The 21,401-nt window shown below is 36.9% G+C and overlaps 1 pseudogene across 1 annotated transcript; it reads left to right on the top strand.

Annotated features, from left to right (window-relative positions):
- Positions 1-797: 797 nt before the first annotated feature.
- On the top strand, positions 798-20,852 carry LOC111298967 (protein REDUCED CHLOROPLAST COVERAGE 2-like; annotated as a pseudogene). The gene is made up of 22 exons (XR_016329611.1): positions 798-1,502; positions 1,826-2,043; positions 4,911-4,976; positions 5,078-5,381; positions 5,479-5,543; positions 5,637-5,768; positions 5,957-5,998; positions 6,102-6,646; positions 6,699-6,855; positions 11,471-11,983; positions 12,197-12,259; positions 12,347-12,448; positions 13,428-13,754; positions 13,823-13,907; positions 14,004-14,104; positions 14,202-14,307; positions 17,801-17,932; positions 18,896-19,079; positions 19,326-19,453; positions 19,543-19,655; positions 19,965-20,043; positions 20,138-20,852. The product of XR_016329611.1 is annotated as a protein REDUCED CHLOROPLAST COVERAGE 2-like (transcript).
- The last annotated feature ends 549 nt before the right edge of the window (positions 20,853-21,401 follow it).

The raw sequence follows: 21,401 nt of genomic DNA, 5'->3' as shown, positions 1-21,401 counted from the left end.
GATGATAAATATTTGAAAAAAATATTATTTTAATAATTTTGAAAATTGTAATATATGGGAGGGAGTGCAAATATATGTTCAAAATTAAAAGGAAAAAGTATAAATGTATGTATTCTTCTTTTTTTTTAAGAAGAAAAAACTTCAGTTTCATTCGTTAGAAAACACCTCAGCAGTTAACAGTATCATGGATACATTCTGGGTAGTCCTCAATACAATATAATTCGTCATGGATTTGTAGCCCGAGTCTTGCAAGCTGATGTGCAGCTTCATTCCCTGTTCTTTTTGTATGCATCATTTGAAAGGATTTAAATTGTCTAGCAAGGATTTGAAGCTCTTCAACCAGTACCCCAGTCGGCGACAAAAGTGGGGTAATTTTATCAAGACACTTGGTTTTGCATAAGTTTTATTTGCGGGTAAGAAGTTTCTTGTATTAGTAGTGCCCAATTGCTCAGAATCGGTGCTTTGAGATATTATCTTCGTTTTCATGTTCTTTATATGTTTGATAAAATGTCACTTTGAAGCCTTGCTTTTGGTTAAATGCTTAAATTCTTCAATGATCAAAACTAATAGCACGTAAATTCTGAAATAGAAACATATGTTTGCTTATTGACATTGTATCATAGCGCTAAGAAAGAAGAAAGGAAGAAAACAGTCATAAATAAAACAACAGGAGACAGAAAGAGAGAGAGATGATGAGATGTCAAGGAATGGGGAGAAAAATGAGAGGCCTGAAATTGCTAGCCATGCATTTTCATTTGCTTGTGCATAAGAAAGGACTTGGGCTTTAGGCTTACATTATCCTGTCTAATGCCTCTCTTTCTCTCTCTCTTTCTCTCTTCCCAAACATTAACAAAACTCTCCTCTCTCAGCCTCTCCCACCGGTAGCCTTACATTCTGGCTCGCTTCTGTACAAGAAAGGACTTGGGCTTTACCCTTGTCCTATCCACCTCTCTTTCTCTCCCTTTCTCTCCCCAAACATTAACAACACGACTCTCCTTTGTAATTTTCTCTCTTTCACAATTCCCTCTCAATTCTTCACCATGTAAAATCTCCTTTCCAGCACCTTTAAGTAACTTAAAACTCATAATTCAATTCAATTCAAAAAATAAAATAAAATAATCACAACCAGAATATCTCATTTTCTCATTTCAATGCTCTAGTTTAATTGCAGCACTATTGCCTTTTGCTTGAGCTACTGCCAGCAGTTTCTTCTCTTTTCTTTTGCTTTTTTTTTTTAATCTGTGTTGCTGTCAACTGTCAAGTCAAACCCTTCCCCATTTTTTGGACGGAAATTTCTCTCAAAAATTGCATGCAGGGAAATTTAGTCGATAAATTCAATTTGGGTCATAGTTATTATCGTCACAGAATAATTACCAATTGAAGTAGTTAAACAATTCCATGTTTATAACCAACCCTACACTTTTGGTGCACAATGGCTCCCAAAACAGGCAAGACCAAACAACACAAAGCCAAGGGCGAGAAGAAGAAGAAAGGAGAGAAAGGTGTACTCTTTTTCTCTCTTTAACTCTCTAGTTCTTTGCATTTCTTCTCCCATATGTCTACTTCCATTTGGTTGCCAAGAAAATAAAGGAAAACCCAAGAAAATAACCTCTAAAACTTACCAAAAAAATCAGCAAAACCTTCGTCGGATAATCATACCTCTATATATATATATATATATATATATATATGTTTGTTTTATTGGTATTTGATGCTTCGACAAGTCCTATCAATTCAGAAATGTTTGGTTCAAAATCTCAATATCAAAACGGAAACCTTATCTTCAATCCGTTTGCTTTTTTATTTGTTCCATTTTCTCTAACAGTTTTGCCGACTGTCATCGAAATTACCATCGAAAGACCTCAAGAATCCCAACTCACTCCCAAGGTATCTTCAATCCTTCAATCGGCCATTGGCTTCTTCTTTTTTTTTCTCCTTGACATTAATGCAAATGGGCCTATAGACTGAATCTTGGATGTGAGAAAGCTCATAGGGGTCCACGTCGAGACATGTCCTCTGACCAACATCTCCTTATCTCACGAGGTATAAATATTGATGTTTATATTTCATGCACTTTTAGGGTATCGATATATATTTTATATATCGTTAATGAATAATATAACGTCATGTCATTAATGAATTTTTTTTTTTTTTAAATAAGTTTTTGTGTATTTATTTTAAAAATTTGTAAAAATTTATATTTATTTATTAATAAATAATATCATATGATTTATTGAGAGTATATAATAATACATCAAGTATAAATTTATAAATGTATGGGTATAATTTTTTATTATGTAAAATTTTTGTGTTCAAAACTATTCACTTAGATAAATGCTGAAATTCTTATAAAAACACATTTCTTAAAATTATTTTAAAACAAAATAGAAGAAGACTTCAAAGAATAATTTATATTTTTGTCTTTTCTTGTGTTCTTATAATGCCGAGTAAATGTTAGCAAATACTTTAGCAATACCGCTTGATAAATTTTTAATGGTTTTTTTATTTTATTTTGCAACAATTTAAGATAGTAGAATAATTACTATTCTTCATCTTGCATAAGCAAATATATATAGGCTTATGGATTTATTTAAATACTAGTATAGATTTATACTTAGAGTCATAGTTATTAGAACTAGATTGGACCGTTGATCTGACTGGTTAAATTGGTGAATCAGTGTTGAAACTGGTTTGGTTTTGTAATTAGATTAATTTTGCAATTAAATCGCTTTAAATCATTATGATCCAGTTGTTTACATAATAAATCAGTAAATCAGGCAATTTTTTTTAATCGAATTGATTCAATATTAACCAATAAATTTAGGTAAAATATGAAAAAAAAAAAAAAACCCTTCAATTATTTAAAATAATCTAATTAAACCATTTTACTACTATTTATCTAAATAAGAACTCTTATTTTTTATTATCAAAGCTATTGTTTCTTTATATTAATAATATGTTGGCATATTTTGAGACATGTAGATAATGATATTGCAAAAAAAAAATTTACAAATGTGTAAAAATAAGCAATTTTCAAAAAAAAAAATGATCTAACAAAAAATTTTATCAATTGATACCATAATTAAAATAATTACAAAATTAATAATATATAAAATTTAATAAAAAATAAAATGTTAATAAAAATGACTAATTATTCGATCATAATAAAAAATAATTAATAAAAAAATATATATGTAAAATTAATAAAAAAAATATACATTCATATAAAAAATATAAAAAATGATTTTAATTTCCTTTACTAATTTTCATATAAATATAAATATTTCCTTTTTATTAATTTTATATATAGATATTTCTTTTTTATTACATAAAGATTAATTATTATATATTAATAAATAATATTTATATTTTAATAAATATAAATAATAGTTATTTATAATTATTTATTAGTTATTATTTATTATATTTATTAAAATATAAATATTATTTCTAACTATTTAAATATAAAATACGATTTTAATAAAATGTTAAGTAATTTCATTTCTAATTAGTAATTATTGTTTTATGAATTTTATATTTTAAAATTTTGTAATTTATGATATACCTTAAAATTTATAGTTTTATGGTTGAATTATTAAACTATAACTTGAGTTGAATGTATTGAATTTTAAACTTTTAAAATATTTGTATTTTTTATTAAACCAATAATTAACCTGATTGAACCATTAATTCAGTGACTCAAAATATTGAACAGTTTAATATTTGATATGATTTTGATAATTATGTTTAGAGTTCATTATTGATATACTAACAATAGAATTTTTAATTCTAAAAGTGGAATTAAAAAGCTATCACATATTTATTTTTTAATTTTTATTTTTTACTATATTTTAAGATTAGTATCACTCTACTAATCCTGACAATGAAGTTTCACTAAATGTGATATATAATTATTTTTATACTTGTAATTAATTGCTACAACATTTTATTTTTTTTTAGGGTACAGTTTTACCTTATAAATTTATTTTTGGGATAAAGGGTAATTTTGTCATTATACTCCATCTTAATATCGAATTTTAATATTCTATTTAATTTGATTTAATTTTACTACTAAACTTTGATTTTTGAATGAATTTGCATTGAAACTTTAATTTTGGATGGTTTTAGGATAATCTAGCAAAAAATTCCTTCAAAATATTCATTTTCAATAACTAATAATAATAAATTTAATGATGAAAATATTTTTAAATGACACATAATTTCTATTTTATCAAAAATTTAAGCTTAAAATTTTTCTAGTTGTCCATGTCACTAATACCCAGTGATGACATCAGCTAGCACCCATACTTTATAAATATATATATATATATATATATATATATATATATATATGACTAAGAAGAAAAATACCAACATGGAAAAAAGGTCTTAAAAAATGATACTTAAGGAAGTGATATATCAAATTTGATATCCAATAGTCAAATTTGATCTTAGAGTATCACTTCACTTCTATTCAATGCCATCAGTCATCAGCAGTGTAAAAGAATAAAAAATTCATAAAAAATAAAAAACTAAACTTTAATATTTTATAAAATAAAAATTTTATGTCAATTTTTTATTTTTAATATTTTTATCAATTAATTTATGACTGTTAATTTTTAAAAAATTAATATTTAAAGAATATTCTTTTTCTTAGATTTTGTCTTAAAATCATCTAAAATCAAGATCTAATAATAAATTTCAATAAAATTAAAATAGAGTGCCAAAATTTAAAATAAAATATAGTGGTAAATTTATTCTTAATCTCTGTATCTTTTCTTCATATTGGAAAAAAAAAAAGAGAAATTGCGTGGGATCCATAGATACTTTCTAACGGATCCAGTGATCCGGAATCAGTTACCAATAAACAGAATAAGTGTTTGATATCTCGTGAGCAAAATCTCCTACAGCTACGAGGACCTCAACTAAAGGACTCCGTTGACATCATCTCTCTCAAACCCTGCCACCTGTCCTTCATGAAGGTAACTTCTCGATCTGGCGGTCATTATTTCCTTAGATATATTCTTAATTGCACCTAATCCTACCCCAGAAAATCTAACTTAAAGAAAAAAAATACGGTGCAGAGGACTACACGGAAGATCTAGCGATCGCGCACATCCGACGGCTCCTTGACATTGTTGCCTGCACAACCTCCTTCAGTTCGCCCAAACCGGCTGGTCGAACCGTACCCAAAGAACCAGCTTCTAAGGAATCGGTCGCTGTTGACAACGGTCCAAGCCATGGGAGTGAATCTTCCGACGATTCGAAGGCGAAGGAAAAAGCCGACGCGACGACGGCGGCAGTGTCGGTGTGTCCTCCGCCACGACTCGGCCAGTTCTACGATTTCTTCTCCTTCTCTCACCTCACCCCTCCTATCCAATGTAAGTTTTTTCCTTTTCTTTGTATCCATGAACTCTCTTTTTAATCTTTTTTTTTTTTTGAGTTAAAAATCTTTTCTTGTTTTTTCATTTTTTACAGATATTAGAAGATCAAGTCGTCCATTCCTGGAGGATAAAACAGAAGATGACTTTTTCCAAATTGATGTAAGTGGGATTCTTTAATTTGAAGTTTTTGTTTTTTGCTTTCAGAAATGGGAGAGCTAATTTGATTCTTTGGGACTCCAACTGAAAATGTAGGTTCGGGTTTGTAGTGGGAAACCGATGACCATAGTTGCTTCTCGAAAAGGGTTTTACCAGGTGGGAAAGCGCCCTCTTCTCTGTCACTTACTGTTCACTCTTCTGCAGCACATTAACAGGGTCTTTGATGCTGTAAGTTCCATTTCATCTCTTCTTGTACCTGCTCTTTTCTTTTATATTTTGTGCATGTGAAAGGCCGTTGGGCTTGGACTATTAAGATTCGAACAATTCTCTTTAAAGATGTTTACTTTTTCTGTAAAATGCAATTTTTTTTGGGTACGTAATGCATTAATTTTGAGGAACTCTGATCTTCCTTGCAGACATATAAAGCTCTTTTGAAAGCTTTCACCGAGCACAATAAAGTACGTAAATTTTCAGTCTGAGTTACTGCATTTTGATATTGATAAGAGTAGATGGTTTTAAATTCAATTTGTTCTTTTTTTTTTCCTTACATTTCCAATTCAGTTTGGCAACCTTCCTTATGGTTTTCGGGCAAACACATGGGTCGTTCCTCCTGTAGTAGTGGATAACCCATCAGATTTTCCCCACTTCCAGTGGAAGATGAAAATTGGGGAGGAAATGGAGGTGGACAAGGACAAGATAATAAACATGACAATAGGCAATGGGCATAAGAGTTTGCAATTTTGGCAGCAATGCCTTGCAAAACAGCAGAAGAGAGGCAAATGCGAGATAGGAAAGCCTTTTTACTTCACAGTTTATTTGTCGATTTTTCAGTTTTTAAAGCAGTTGCAGCAATCAGAAACATCATTGAAACCAATCAGAATACTTTGAGTGACCCTTCTGCTTCAGTTTTGCATGAAGAAAAAGTGGGAGATTTGATTATTGAGGTGACGAGATGTTCCTGATGCAAGTGTGAAATTGGATTGTAAAATGATGGGAATTGGGTCCTTGGAATGTCACAAGAGGAGCTTGCTCAGAGAAATTTACATAGAGGTATAACTGCTGATGAGAGTGCAACTGTTCATTTGAGTGAACTATTTCTGTTGGATGTTTACTATGGTGAAATAAGAAAGTGGACTGATTACATTTTTTGTCTTGTAGGATACTTCTACATTAGGTGTTGTGGTTGTCAGACATTGTGGCTACACAGCTGTAGTAAAAGGTTCAGCAGAGGTAAATTGGAGGGGAATCCCATTCCTCAGGACATTGACATGGAGGACCAGCCTGAAGGAGGTGCCAACACTTTAAATGTCAATAGGTCAGCTCATCTCATGTCCATTATACACAAAGATGTATTATATGCACCAACTATCCCTCAATATTGCACAAACTCACAGAAAGAATCATACATACAGATGCATACACAAAGGAAAATGTGCACACACTTGATTTTGAAACAATCAGATTTATTCGAAATTGGATGTGACAGTGGTATTTATGACCATTGCTTACACAATAGGATGGTGAGATATTAATGTCTATATGTTACTATGAGAAAATATTTATTTACAGCTGGTTGTAATCTTGTAATCTATGTATTTGTATTTGCATCTCTAGAATTAAGTATTTGTATCCCTATAATTAAGGACAAAAAAAATTAGGATAGACAATCCCTCAATTATAAGATCAGTTTTTAGGAAGATTTAGTTTCCTAGTTTAACCCCTATTTAGTTGTATATAAATCTAAAGTTCTTGTATAATTCTTAATGATTAGTTTTTCAATATACATTTAGTTTTACTTTTAGTTTTTCACACAGTTTTATTTTTTAGGTTTTTCACATGGTATTAGAGCTTTAGGCTCTTCTTGGGAAGCAAAATTTTCAGCCTTCATTACTGACTTTTATTTTAGGCCTTCATTGTCGAACCCTGTTTAGACCTTCATTGTCGAACCCTGTTAAGGCCTTCATAGCTATTCTATTTTTCCCTTCTTTAGCCTTCGTTGCTAAGAGTCATTTCTGGTTATACCTTAACACTTGTTTTAGTTCAAAGAAAGATATCACTACCACCCAATTTGAGAAAGCGTCAACTGAAAAAATCATCAGAGTACTACAGATGTCTTAGAAGCAAGGAGAGTTCAACAAAGAAGAGATTGAAAAGCTGAGAAACCTATTGAAAAGCCCATTGTGGTATGTTCCTTGGGTAAGATCTCTAGTTTAGGTAAAGCTTCTGGTTCTCATGAATTAAATGTCTTAGTTAAGCCTATTATGAGTTTTTGGATCATTGACTCAGGAGTCACAGACCACATGACACATTCCTCACAAAAGTTTAGTACATATACCCTGTGTCCTAAGAATAAGAAAATTGTTGTTGCAGATGGTTCACTTACTACAGTGGCAGGATTAGGAGATGTTCAAGTTAATCCCTCGTTTGTTCTAAAAAATGTTCTTCGTGTTCTTGGATTGTCTACTAATCTGATATCTATACAAAAACTTACTAAAGATATGAATTGCAAAGTGATTTTTTATCCCTCTTACTGTGAATTTCGTGACCAGAGTTCGGGGAAGAATATTGGACTTGCTAAAGAGAAAGATGGACTATACTATCTTGAGACATCAAATAACACAAGTAATATCAAGAATAGTATACCTTTGTCATTTCTTTCTGAAAAATCTTCCAATAAAGACCAAATCTGGCTTTATCATTTTCATCTTGGATGTCCTTTTTTTTGGAACTTTGAGAAACATGTTTCCTTCTTTGTTTAAAGGATTAAACGTCGAAGATTTTCATGGTGATGTTTGTGAACTTGCAAAGCACAGACATGTGTCTTTTTCAATTAGTAACAAAAAAAGTTCTATTCCCTTTTACTTGATTCATAGTGACATTTGAGGTCTCTCTACAATTCCTAATATTTCTGGTGCAAGATGATTTGTTTCATTTATAGATGATTGTACCAGGGTCTCTTGGGTTTTTTTTACTTAAATCCAAATCAGATGTGAATAGTATGTTTTTAAGTTTCCAAAACATGATCCAAAATAAATTTGGAGTGAGAATAAGGAGATTTAGGTCTGATAATGTAAGAGACTATTTCAACCAAAGTCTATCCACCTATTTCCAAAAAGAGGGGATTATCCATGAGTCATCTTGTGTTAATACTCCATAACAGAATGGAGTGGCAGAGAGGAAAAACAACCATTTACTAGCCATAACCTGAGTCTTCCTTTTTCAAGCAAATATACCCAAATCTTACTGGGAGAAAGCTGTTCTCACTACCACACATATTATAAATAGGTTACCTTCAAGGGTTTTGGGATTCAAAACTCCTATGGAACTACTGTCACAATTCTATCCCAACCTGAATACCACAAACAACCTCACACCTAGGATATTTGGTTGTACATCATTTGTTCATGTTCACAGTCATAACAAGGGAAAGTTGGATCCAAGAGCGATTAAGTGTATCTTTGTAGGGTATTCATCAACTCAAAGAGGGTATAAATGCTATCATCCTCCTACCACAAAATTTTGTGTTTTTGCAGATGTCACTTTTAGAGAAAATAGATCATTTTTTACTCAACCTTATCTTCAGGGAGAGACTTCATTCATGGAAGATAAGGATAAAGACTTTTTTTTGCTTGATTTGTCCCCTTCTTCAACATTTTCACCCATTAATTCTTCTGAGTTGAAACCTGTTTCTGCTGAGCCCAAGTCAAACATTGAATTTGAGTTTGAACCCATTCCGAATACAGAAAATGTGACAAAGGATAATATTGTTCTTGATTCTATGAAGGAATTACAGGTATACTTAAGAAGGAAAGTTCCAGATCCTGAACCAGTGCCAGTCCAAGAACTTGATCCTAACTCTGGAAATGAGGTAACTACAGTTTTTGACTCTGTTTCTCAAAATGAGCATGAATCTCCTAAAACTATAACTAGTGATTATGATTTACCTATTGCCATTAGGAAAGGAACCAGAGAATGTACTAAGCATCCACTATATCCAATCTCTAATTTTTGTGTCATTTGAAAAATTCTCATCATCCTACAAAATTTTTCTTGTGAGCCTAAACACTATTTCTATTCCAACTACATTATCCAAGGCATTATTCAATGAGAAATGGAGGCAAGCGATGAAAATAAAAATGGAGGCCTTAGAGAAAAATAAGACATGGGAACTGGTAGAGTTGCCTAAAGGAAAATATCCAGTGGGGTGTAAATAGGTTTTCACTGTAAAATAAAAGGCGGATGGTACTATTGAAAGGTATAAAGCCAGGTTAGTGGCTAAGGGCTACACTCAAACCTATGGAGTGGATTATCAGGAAACTTTTGCTCTAGTTGCCAAGATGAATACAGTTAGAATTTTGTTATCATCGGCTGCAAATTACAATTGGCAACTTCAACAATTTGATGTAAAGAATGCTTTTCTACATGGTGATTTGGAAGAAGAAATATATATAAAGGTTCCACCGGGATTTGAAGGTCATCTAGAAGCAAACAAAGTATGCAAGCTGAAAAAGGCTTTATATGGCCTTAAATAGTCTCCTAAGGCTTGGTTCGGGAGATTTGCCAAAGCGATGCTAGCAATGGGATATAAACAGAGTCAAGGAGATCACACATTATTTATCAAGCGCTCTGATTCAGGGAGAGTCACAGTTCTATTAGTGTATGTTGATGATATAATTGTAACTGAAGATGATGAAAAAGAGAGAGAATCTCTAAAACAGTGTTTGGCTAGAGAATTTGAGATAAAAGAGCTAGGAAGATTGAAGTACTTCCTAGGAATTGAAGTAGCTCACTCATGGCATGGTATTTTCATCTCACAACAGAAATATGTGATGGATCTTCTGAAAGAAACTGGGAAGCTCACATGTAAACCTGCAAATACCCCTATAGATCCTAATCATAAAATTGAAGAAGCTAATGAAGATACTGCTGTAGATAAAGAGATGTACCAAAGATTAGTTGGAAGATTCATTTATCTTTCACATACTAGACCTGATATAGCATATGCTGTGAGTGTGGTAAGTCAATTTATGCATAATCCTAAAGAAATGCACCTACAGGTTGTCTACCGTATATTGCACTATTTGAAGGCCAATCCTGGGAGAGGTATCTTATTCAAAAGAAATTCAAGGCTAGTTCTAGAAGCATATACAGATGTTGATTATGCAGGTTCAATAACTAATAGAAGATCCACCTCAGGTTACTGCACTTTCTTAGGTGGTAATCTTGTGACTTGGAGGAGTAAAAAACAGAATGTGGTGGCAAGATCAAGTGCTGAAACAGAGTTTAGAGCAATGGCTCAAAGAATTTGTGAACTACTATGGGTAAAGATTATCTTAGAAGATTTGAAGATCAAGTGAGGTGGACCAATGAGACTCTACTGTGATAACAAGTATGCAATAAGCATTGCACACAATCTTGTGCAACATGACAGAACAAAACACATTGAAGTAGACTGGCATTTCATAAAGGAGAAACTAGACAGTGGGTTGATTTGTACATCTTATGTATCAACCAATGGCAACTTGCAGATGTGTTGACTAAAAGTCTCAACGGTGCAACATTTCAAAAAATTATTTCTAAGCTGGGAATAGAAAACACCTATTCACCAGCTTAAGGGGGAGTGTGGGAAAACATTTATTTACAGCTGCTTGTAATCTTGTAATTTATGTATTTATATTTGCATCTCTAGAATTAAGTATTTGTATCCTTATAATTAAGGACAAAAAAAATTAGGATAGACAATCCCTAAATTATAGGATTAGTTTTTAGGAAGATTTAGTTTCCTAGTTTAACCCCTATTTAGTTGTTTATAAACCTAAGGTTCTTATATAATTCTTAATGACTAGTTTTTCAATATACATTTAGTTTTACTTTTAGTTTTTCACACAATTTTATTTTTTAGTTTTTCCACAGTTACAAATACCTTTCAGCTTAAGGATGCTATTACACAAGTCTACCACACCTGCGTCAGCTCAGCGATCACAGACTGTAGATTTTGAGAACTTGCGTTCTGCTAGGGCTCCAGTGAGGAAAGTGTTGGAGGATAGCTTGCAGAAGCTACAGAATCAACCCTCTAGTAACTCCAGGTCTATCAGATGGGAGCTCGGAGCAAGCTGGGTGAACATCTTCAAAATCAGGCCTCTGGGAAAACCAAGTCTAAGAAAAATGAAGATGTTAAGCCTGATCTTGCTGTGGAGGGTCTCGGAAAGCAAGGTGCATTGCTAAAGGAGATTAAAAAGAAAACAGATATCAAAGGTGGTAAAACTGAACTGAGTAAGGAGGTTTCACCTGGTAACAACCTTGATATGAACAAGAAATCAGAAGTCAGTAATCAGAAGGAACTGGAGAAGCAAGGCAGGGAAATGGAAATGATGTGGAAGAAACTTCTTCCTGAAGCAGCATATTTGCGACTAAAAGAATCAGAAACTGGCCTTTGCCTTAAGGTTACTTGCTACTTTCCCAGAAGAATGACTGTGCTAAAATTTGATCCATCCATGGGCTCTTTGAACTTATTTACGTATTCCCTTTCCCTAAACCTGTAACATTCTTATTTATTAGCCAGTTCTCTCTGTCTCAAAGGAGAGAAAAACATTGTTGCTTGTAGGTCTTTTTTGTTTTTAAGTTATTAATATTTCTAGGATTTTTCCTTATGTCAGTCGCCTGATGAGTTGATTGAAATGGCACATGAATACTATGCTGATACTGCTCTTCCGAAATTGGTTAGTCCCTTAACAATAAATGTTTCTTTTTTCTCTGAGATATTTTGGGCTTAATATATCTGGTTGGTGTGAATTCTAATCTTTTAGGTGGCAGATTTTGACTCCCTTGAACTTTCGCCTGTTGATGGAAGGACCTTGACAGATTTTATGCATGCAAGGGGTTTGCAAATGTGTTCCCTGGGGCGTGTGGTAAATAATTCATCTCAATATTTTTTTCCTTTATATATATATATATGTATATATATTTATAATCCAACTTTCCAATTACTTCTAGTCCAGCCAAGTAATAGGTACTTTTGTGCCTGTAGCAAGCAGTAATGATGATCTGTTTCATAAAGAAGCAAAAAAAATAAATAAATAATATTAACAGTTTCATATTATCCATAAAATAATTAAAGCTAATGTAAGGGTATTATTTTTCTTCTGTCATTCTATATTTTGATGATAAAAAATTATATATTGTGATAATCAAGAGAACAGATTATTGAAGAAAAATCAGGCCACCATGTAAAATATGTTTAAAGAAAATATAATTTCTTTTGAACAGTGAATCTGAATTGCTTTTAAACTAAATTAATCCACCCTAAAAAGACCCAAAAAAAAAAAAAAAAAGAGGGAAACAGATAGAGTCACAATTGTTTTAACCTTTTTGGAGTTGTTGAACATATCCACTAAAAGGACCAAAGCTATTACTATGTCAATAATAAAATTTTCTACTGAATGTTGTCAAATTTTGAATTGTTTTCGCTTTTCATTGGTAATTTTTGTCAACCCAGTTGTGGCAATGAATACATTTAAAAGACATTCTCAGACTCTACGAAATGCCTCTAGCAATAGTATATACATGGGATATATATCGTGCACTCTTTAATCACATTATTCTTTTTCCTTTAATGTCACTTTTGTACTATGAACAAAAAACAGTTTTGTTTGAGTGGGGGCAGAATTGACTAGATATTATAGTCTTGAGTGTTATTTTGTCCAAATATCTTGGCATGAAAAATCTTTTTGAAGAGTATCTAATCTCATTTAAGTTGGAGAGAAGACAGGGAGCTTGGCTTTCTATATTGTTACATATTAATGACTACCATAAAAGACTGATGAAAATTTGACAACCCCTCCTCTTGGTCTCTTCCTCCCCATCTTTTCCTCCTTCCTATTGTTTTAGGTTGAGCTTGCTGACAAACTGCCTCATGTGCAATCACTCTGTATACATGAAATGGTTGTTCTAGCCTACAAACACGTGTTACATGCTGTCATATCAGCAGTTGATACTGCTGGTGACTTGGCTGCATCAATAGCAGCATGTTTAAATATATTGTTGGGAACACCATCAATTGAGAATAGTGACATAGATATCACTAATGACGATAAATTAAAATGGAGATGGGTGGAAACTTTCCTTTTAAAGATTTGGGTGGCAGTGGAAACCAGAAAGCAGCCAGGATTTGAGAAAGTTGGCCATTCTTCATGGACTGTCCCACAAGTTATAATCATCTTGATATGGTATGAGGATTCTACATCCCCATTTTCTAAATGAGATGATAATTTCTCAGGTCGGACTCAGTTTGTTCCTAGGGATTATGACGTGGATACTCCATCTCCTTTTAGGAAGTCAGATGTCATAAGCATGGTCCCTGTATACAAGGTAAACAAACCACTGAGTGAAATTTAAAACTGGCAGTGAATTGTCTTACAATTATGATTTGCTTTGGACTTTGGTGACATTGTTTCTTCATCGCAGCATGTTGCATGTTCATCAGCAGATGGATGTACGCTATTGGAATCATCTAAGACTTCCCTGGATAAAGGTAAACTGGAGGATGCAGTCAGTTATGGCACTAAGGTATGAGAAAGAATCACTGTATATGCTGTTGTAAATGGTTTTATTCTTCAGTAACATAAGTGACATCTGAATCACTATTTTTACTTTAATTTTGAGGGCACTTTCAAAACTTGTGTCAGTCTGTGGTCCTTGCCATCGGATGACTGCTGGAGCATACAGTCTTCTGGCTGTTGTGCTTTACCATACTGGAGACTTCAGTCAGGTATTTGCTTTAAATTATGTGAACATTTCTATGCATGCATTACGTGAACAAATTTATTGCATTATTACTTCCTAAATGACTCAGAATTTTGAACCCTATTGAAACCTATGGATGAAAAGATATAAAACAAAATAAAGTAAAAATCATCTTTTAATTTTTGGGATTTTTTGTCTCTTTGGTACCTTTGGTGTTTTCTTTTTTAAATTTACTTTATTTGTTTTTTTAAGTATTGAATCAAGGATTTGTGCGTGCTAGTGTCACGGGTCGAGACTCAAGCTCCGAACCCGCGCGGCTCCAGGACCCGGGAATTCACCCTTCCGGCGTCCCAGATCAGCCTACCTGCCACGGTTCACACCCTTGTGAGGTATTGTCCGCTCTGGCCCCCCCTGGCCTCACGGTTTTGTCCTACAAAAGGCGCCTCACAAGGCGGAGATGGTGTGAACCCCTTTATACCCCAGTGACCCTCCTATTATGTTCGATGTGGGATTCAGGACTCCCCCTTAGGTCCGTGACATTCTCCCGCACCCAACCTCGTGACGCCCTCGTCACGGAGGCTGGCCACCCTGCCTACCTTCCTCGAGGTGCTTGGCGTGGATTGAACGGTTTAGAGCTGGCTCTGATACCACTTGTCACGGGTCGAGACTTAAGCTCCGAACCCGCGCGGCTCCGGGACCTGGGCATTCATCCTTCCGGCGTCCCAGATCAGCCTTCCGTCACGGTTCACACCCTTGTGAGGTATTGTCCGCTCTGGCCCCCCTGACCTCACGGTTTTGTCCTACAAAAGGCACCTCACAAGGCGGAGATGGTGTTAACCCTTTTATACCCCAGTGACCTTCCTATTATGTTCGATGTGGGATTCAGGACTCCCCCTTAGGTCCGTGACATTCTCCCGCACCCAACCTCGTGACACCCTCGTCACGGAGGTTGACCACCCTGCCTGCCTCACTTGAGGTGCTCGGCGTGGATCGAACGGTATAGGGCTGGCTCTGATACCACTTGTCACGGGTCGAGACTTAAGCTCCGAACCCGCGCGGCTACGGGACCCGGGCATTCATCCTTCCGGCGTCCCAGATCAGCCTTCCATCACGGTTCACACCCTTGTGAGGTATTGTCCGCTCTGGCCCCCTGGCCTCACGGTTTTGTCCTACAAAAGGCACCTCCCTCGAGGTGCTTGGCGTGGATCGAACGGTTTAGGGCTGGCTCTGATACCACTTGTCACGGGTCGAGACTCAAGCTCCGAACCCGCACGGCTCCGGGACCCGGGAATTCACCCTTCCGGCGTCCCAGATCAGCCTACCTGCCACGGTTCACACTCTTATGAGGTATTGTCCGCTCTGGCCCCCCTGGCCTCACGGTTTTGTCCTACAAAAGGCGCCTCACAAGGCGGAGATGGTGTGAACCCCTTTATACCCCAGTGACCCTCCTATTATGTTCGATGTGGGATTCAGGACTCTTCCTTAGGTCCGTGACATTCTCCCGCACCCAACCTCGTGACGTCCTCGTCACGGAGGCCGGTCACCCTGCCTACCTTCCTCGAGGTGCTTGGCGTGGATCGAACGGTTTAGGACTGGCTCTGATACCACTTGTCACGGGTCGAGACTTAAGCTCCGAACCCGCGCGGCTCCGGGACCCGGGCATTCACCCTTCCGGCGTCCCAGATCAGCCTTCCACCACGGTTCACACCCTTGTAAGGTATTGTCCGCTCTGGCCCCCCTGACCTCACGGTTTTGTCTTACAAAAGGCGCCTCACAAGACGGAAGTGGTGTGAACCTTTTTATACCCCAGGGACCCTCCTATTATGTTCGATGTGGGATTCAGGACTCTTCCTTAGGTCCGTGACATTCTCCCGCACCCAACCTCGTGACGCCCTCGTCACGGAGGCTGGCCACCCTGCCTACCTCCCTCGAGGTGCTTGGCGTGGATCGAACGGTTTAGGGCTGACTCTGATATCACTTGTCACGGGTCGAGACTTAAGCTCCCAACCCGCGCGGCTCCGGGACCCGGGCATTCACCCTTACGGCGTCCCGGATCAGCCTGACCACCACGGTTCACACCCTTGTGAGGTATTGTCCGCTCTGGCTCCCTTGGCCTCACGGTTTTGTCCTACAAAAGGCACCTCACAAGGCGGAGATGGTGTGAACCCCTTTATACCCCAGTGACCCTCCTATTATGTTCGATGTGGGATTCAGGACTCCCCCTTAGGTCCATGACATTCTCCCGCACCCAACCTCGTGATGCCCTCGTCACGGAGGCTGGCCACCCTGCTTACCTTCCTCGAGGTGCTTGGCGTGGATCGAACGGTTTAGGGCTGGCTCTGATACCACTTGTCACGGGTCGAGACTTAAGCTCCGAACCCGCGCGGCTCCAGGACCCGGGCATTCACCCTTCCGGCGTCCCAGATCAGCGAATGTCACGGACCTAAGGAAGAGTCATGAATCCCACATCGAACCTAGTAGGAGGGTCACTGGGGTATAAAGGGGTTCACACCATCTCCGCCTTGTGAGGCGCCTTTTGTAGGACAAAACCGTGAGGCCAGGGGGGCCAGAGCGAACAATACCTCACAAGGATGTGAACCGTGGCAGGTAGGTTGATCTGGGATGCCGGAAGGGTGAATTCCCGGGTCCCGGAGCCGCGCGGGTTCGGAGCTTCAGTCTCGACCCGTGACAAGTGGTATCAGAGCCAGCCCTAAACCGTTCGATCCACGCCAAGCACCTCGAGGGAGGTAGGTAGGGTGGCCAGCCTCCGTGACGAGGGCGTCACGAGGTTGGGTGCGGGAGAATGTCACGGACCTAAGGAAGAGTCCTGAATCCCACATCGAACATAATAGGAGGGTCCCTGAGGTATAAAAAGGTTCACACCACTTCCGTCTTGTGAGGCACCTTTTGTAGGACAAAACCGTGAGGTCAGGGGGGCCAGAGCGGACAATACCTCACAAGGGGGTGAATCGTGGTGGAAGGCTGATCTGGGACGCCGGAAGGGTGAATGCCCGGGTCCAGGAGCCGTGCGGGTTCGGAGCTTAAGTCTCGACCCGTGACAAGTGGTATCAAAGCCAGCCTTAAACCGTTCGATCCACGCCGAGCGCCTCGAGGGAGGTAGGCAGGGTGGCCGGCCCCGTGACGAGGGCGTCACGAGGTTGGGTGCGGGAGAATGTCACGGACCTAAGGGGGAGTCCTGAATCCCACATCGAACATAATAGGAGGGTCACTGGGGTATAAAGGGGTTCACACCATCTCCGCCTTGTGAGGCGCCTTTTGTAGGACAAAACCGTGAGGCCAGGGGGGCCAGAGCGGACAATACCTCACAAGGGTGTGAACCGTGGCAGGTAGGCTGATCTGGGACGCCGGAAGGGTGAATTCCCGGGTCCCGGAGCCGCGCGGGTTCGGAGCTTAAGTCTCGACCCGTGACACTAGCACATGCTTCTGTGTCATCTCTATCCAGCATTAATAATTCTTTCAGTGTTTTGCAATATACTGATCCGTTGTTAATTATTTAGGCAACCATTTATCAGCAGAAAGCATTGGATATAAATGAAAGAGCTTGGGCTTGATCATCTAGATACGATGAAAAGTTATGGAGACCTAGCTGTCTTCTATTATCGCCTTCAACATACAGAATTAGCCTTGAAGTATGCTTTTATATCTTTCTAATAAAATAAATTGTTTGGTTTAGCTCCCTTTGTTTATACCTTTGAGATTTAAAATTAGTCCTACCTTAGTGGAAAGAGAAAGGAACTTTTCCTGGTGAGATAATCCACTTTGTGATTTCTATGCCAAAAGAATGCATGCTATTGATCAAGAGGTGTAAAACCATGAGTTACGCTTATGTACTTACTGTAAAGAAAATACACATCCATATGGTATCTCAATACTGCAGAATTTTTTCCATATACTTCTCCACATGATAGGTTGTTTTTAGGTTATGACTATGTTAAAAGCTGATAGCTGTTTTTCCTTTTCTGTTTAGTGCTTTGGAATTCTTATAATGGTAAAATGTTCAAACTTACAACTTGGTCAATAGCATCAAGAATTTCTGCTTTGAGTAAGATAATTGTTATCAACTGCAATCTGATCGCACTGGCCATGCTCAATTGTTAACTAGGTGATTTTTTAGTATAACCTCGGCATGAAGCATTTGGACCATGATATGTTTTATCAAATTTTATATCCCACTAAAAAGTGAGATGTAATTGGGCTTAGACTCTCTCAGAACATTATCTTTGTCCTGAAGAGTTTAGGTGTTAATGTAATGAAGTTCATAAATATCAATTTTTATATAACTGCAAACTTCATAAATGTCAATGTTTATGGTGATCATAGAACTTATACCTCATAAAAATAAAATAAGAGGATTAGCCTTTCCGGTGATGGTATTTGTGTCCGAAGGAGTGTTGTTGGTAGAGATTAGTAGGAAAACTTGACTTTGATTAGCCAAAAACTTAAACTTGATGCTGTACGCATGGGCAGTGAAACATGGTTCTTGAGAAGCAAAAGTTTTATTATTTTGTAGGATGACTTTCATTCTTAAGAAACATGATTGAATGAATACTGTGTTAGAGTTCATGCTTAATCTTGTGTTTTGCTCACTCTAGGTACATCAATCGTGCATTGTATCTTTTGCATTTAACCTGTGGGCCATCTCATCCAAATATGGCAGCCACCTATATTAATGTAGCAATGATGGAAGAAGGATTGGGAAATGTTCATGTTGCTCTTAGATATCTCCATGAGGCTCTCAAATGCAACCAAAGACTACTTGGAGCTGATCACATACAGGTAAACAATCTTATTAACAACTGGGTAAAGTAATCTCTGTTCATCATTTAATTAGATGTACTAATCAGTTGCTAAGACTGAATGATTATTGTATTCACTGAAGGAACTGAAATCTAAAATTCGATTTTTATGATTAATTTGAGCTCCTTTCTATTAATTGACCACAAAAAATCTCAATCTAAATTCAACTCAAAGTAGACTTGGAAATGCTAAGGTTCATGTTTAATGTATTTCTGGCTTCTACAGACTGCTGCCAGTTACCATGCCATTGCTATTGCTCTCTCTCTGATGGAAGCTTACTCAGTGTTCAGCATGAACAAACTACACTACAAATATTGCAGGCAAAACTAGGGTCTGAGGACCTACGTACACAGGTGGTTTGATGTGTTTGTTATTTTTATGATTAAATCTCATTGTATTAGTGATTATTGGTCCTCAGTTCTATGTACTACGTCTTTTGTAGGATGCAGATGCGTGGCTTGAGTACTTTGAGTCTAAGGCTCTAGAGCAGCAAGAAGCTGCTCGTAATGGTACTCCAAAGCCTGATGCCTCCATCTCCAGCAAAGGCCATTTAAGGTATAATCTACAAGCAGAATATATACAGTTGAATATCATCTTTGTTGTTCAATAGATACTTTATCATTCGTTGTCCAATTCAAGGCAATTCAAAATTTTGAACTATACACTCAAAAGTTTGCCTAATCTTTAGTTGTCACTAACCTTTTGGGAATGAATGAACTTCCTGAGATAATATGATTTATTCCCAAGGCTATATTTGAGATAAATTTAATTGTGAAGTCACCCTGTTCTACCCGCCTTTTCTCTTCTCTTTTAGTGTGAGGTGTTGGTAAGAATTATTTACAATAGTTTCCCATTTTGCATCAGCGCATCAGACCTTTTGGATTATATAACCCCAGACGCAGATATGAAAGCAAGAGATGCCCAAATGAAAGCCCGCGCAAAGGTTAGTCACCTAACTAATCCCTAGCTGTCCTTTTGGTTGCTTATCATCTTCATTGACAACATATCTAAGCTGAATTTTTGCCTTCAACAAGCAGATTAATGGCAAAGCTAGCCAAAACTGGGAGACGGTCTCAGATGAATATCAGAATGATGGGATTTCATCACCAACATATCCTGTTATGGAGAATTCAAGTGATAAAGAAAACAAATCTGAAGCTCAATTCATGGAATCCGCAAATGAAAAACCTGATTCACATATACCAGATCAGCCAATGGTGATTAAAAATGTTGGCCAAGAACAGGATGACACCACAGATGAAGGATGGACTGTACCTAGAGGTCGTTCACCTGCAACTCGTAAATCTTCTGCTTCAAGGAGGCCAAGTCTAGCCAAACTGAATACAAACTTTATGAATGTGTCCCAATCCTCAAGATATCATGGAAAGCCCAATAATTTCACATCTGCGAGAACAAACCTCAAGGAGCCTACTGCTTCAGCCAAACATAGTCCCCCTGCTTCAAAAAAGTTCATTAAAAGTTCAAGCTTTAGTCCAAAGCTAAGTAACCGAAAAAGCACCAGCTGGTGCAGTGGAGAAACAGGTAAACCCAAAATCAGCCCCAGCTAGCCCAACTTCAACTGATCAAGTTGCCAAGCCTACTCCAGTAGCAACTCCAATCAGTGCGCAAGCAGCTGGAAAACTATTCTCCTACAAGGAAGTTACTTGGGACCCACGTGGGACAATTGTATGTGTTCAAGTGAGCCTAATCCATAACAAATAATAAAGATTTAAGTGGAGCTGTTTTGAAATATTTTCAAAATATGAAAATAATATAATTAAGTAAAAACTTAATCAAAAGAGAAATCTATTAAATTACTTAATAGCTTAAGATAACGTTTTAGGTCAATAGGATTGATTCCAATCGATTGTCATGTTCTTGTCTAAGGAGCAGTTGACCGATTATATTAAAGAAGTCGACTCTTATGCATTTAAAAAAGATACCAAGGTCTCGATACAAAACTTAACAAAGGAATAGTCAATTAGGCTAAGCAACCGACTGCTATGGCTGGAATAAACTGTTCTAACGATTGTTTTAAGTTACGAGTATTTTGGAATTGAAAGAAGTTGATTGCCCTAAGATCCCAGTCAACTGTCTTGCTTTGTGGAACGTTCTAAAAATAAAAAATACAGAAGGACTGTCTTCTAAGAATAGTCGATTGTTTTAGTTGAAAATTTATTATTTTCTTAAACGTAAAATATGATTTTTATTAGAATAAAAAGAGTAATCACGCAAATGAATTAATGTAACTTTAATGATTAACAAATATATTTTTATGATTAAAAGAAGTGATCTTTGATT

This window comes from Durio zibethinus, chromosome 18, assembly GCF_047325235.1.
Source record: "Durio zibethinus cultivar Kanyao isolate XHJ-2024 chromosome 18, ASM4732523v1, whole genome shotgun sequence".
NCBI classification, from domain to species: Eukaryota; Viridiplantae; Streptophyta; class Magnoliopsida; order Malvales; family Malvaceae; genus Durio; species Durio zibethinus.
This window is presented reverse-complemented; position numbering and strand designations above follow the sequence as displayed.